This window comes from Penaeus monodon, chromosome 31, assembly GCF_015228065.2.
Source record: "Penaeus monodon isolate SGIC_2016 chromosome 31, NSTDA_Pmon_1, whole genome shotgun sequence".
In the NCBI taxonomy this organism is placed as follows: domain Eukaryota; kingdom Metazoa; phylum Arthropoda; class Malacostraca; order Decapoda; family Penaeidae; genus Penaeus; species Penaeus monodon.
In genome coordinates, this window is record NC_051416.1 from 15924626 (window position 1) to 15924857 (window position 232).

General features: G+C 50.9%; 1 protein-coding gene across 1 annotated transcript in view; it reads right to left on the reverse strand.

Moving 5' to 3' along the window:
- The window catches only part of LOC119593050 (discoidin domain-containing receptor 2-like), a gene marked incomplete in the record, with an annotated part of 52427 nt that overhangs the window by 11175 nt on the left and 41020 nt on the right, over positions 1–232 (reverse strand).

Consider the following 232-nt stretch of genomic DNA (forward strand, 5'->3'; position numbering starts at 1 on the left):
ACCCGAAGCGACTCGAGGTACCCCCCCCCCTCCCCCGCAACAAGGATAGGCTGAGGATCGACTTCCTTTGACCCGAGACTACCAACTGACCCTCGCCAACCTCTTTGACCAAATAAGGTGGAGGTGGACGGGAGGAGCGATACGAAAAAGGAAACAGGAGAGAAGATAAGAAGAGAGACAGGCGAAGGAGTTAGAAGGAAAATGGTTCGAAAATACTACTATATTTCCTGTT